Below are 1,025 nucleotides of genomic sequence, written 5' to 3'. Positions count from 1 at the left end.
GATCTCTGATATAAAATGTTGACCTGTGTGTGATAGCAACAACACACACCACACACACACAACACACACACACACACACACACACACACACACACAGGCACAAAAACCAGTTAGTTGAAATGAGACGCAAACAGAGAGATATTACTAGCTTTTGCTGCCCGCGTGCTCCAGCGGCTGGCTGTGATTTTGGTTGGGTTTTGTGGTGTGGCGCTGGTGTGATGCCATCAGCTACTACACCGTAGCCGGGGACTCTTCATGTGGTGCTCATGTTGCTCTTCTGGGTGAACTTGATGCTGCACACCTCACACTTGAAGGGCTTGCTTTCGTGGGTGTTTGACCATGTGCACTTGCAGAGCGGCGTCTTGGTTGTAAGGCCTGTCGCACTGATTTGCACTTGAAGGGCCGTTCGCCTGCCAGGAGAAAACACAGAGCCAAGCAGGTCATGTACACTCAAGGTTGTTGCGTTGAGTATGGTCCATGCACTTATCAATGGGACAGGGTCACATTAATTGTGATGTATAGATACTGTCTTGGTAAAGAGGCATAGCTAAGCATGGTTGAGTTATTGAGGCTTTATATAAGGTAGTTTAAGTGCGGAAAAAGAAAGTATTAACAGCAAACTGCAAAAAACAATCTAGGTTCAACCTAAATAATCATACACATAGGACTCTACAATTTTTATTTTCATAAGCAAGCAAGCTGAGAGTGGCCACATGACACGACTATTACACCGTGCAATTGGTACTACTTTGTGGTAAAATCTGCTCAGAAGCCATTTTATATCCTGGTTAGTGCGGGGTGGATTTAAAAAAAAAACACGTCACATTCTGCCTCAGCATAACTCATAAACGAACGCGACCTAATGATAAACTTGCTTGTGTACATGTAGACGCGTGTCTGTGACGTGAGCACCGTTGTTCACATACTCGCCAGCTACTTGTGTGATATACTTGGATACTCAAAACGTTTAAATTCTCTAGGCGCCAATGAGAGCCAAATTCTCGGAATGACGACACCGAGAGCGG

The 1,025-nt window shown here is 45.1% G+C and overlaps 1 long non-coding RNA gene across 1 annotated transcript in view; it reads left to right on the top strand.

The window, feature by feature from the left end:
• The first annotated feature begins 318 nt into the window (after positions 1 to 318).
• The window catches only part of LOC116691131 (uncharacterized), a 9,328-nt gene continuing 8,621 nt past the window's right edge, over positions 319 to 1,025 (top strand). Inside the window, exon 1 of the long non-coding RNA XR_004332432.1 lies at positions 319 to 331. This is a non-coding gene — a long non-coding RNA (uncharacterized LOC116691131). The remainder of the gene's footprint in view (positions 332 to 1,025) is intronic.

The sequence above is a fragment of the Etheostoma spectabile genome, chromosome 6, assembly GCF_008692095.1.
Source record: "Etheostoma spectabile isolate EspeVRDwgs_2016 chromosome 6, UIUC_Espe_1.0, whole genome shotgun sequence".
Taxonomy (NCBI): domain Eukaryota; kingdom Metazoa; phylum Chordata; class Actinopteri; order Perciformes; family Percidae; genus Etheostoma; species Etheostoma spectabile.
This window is presented reverse-complemented; position numbering and strand designations above follow the sequence as displayed.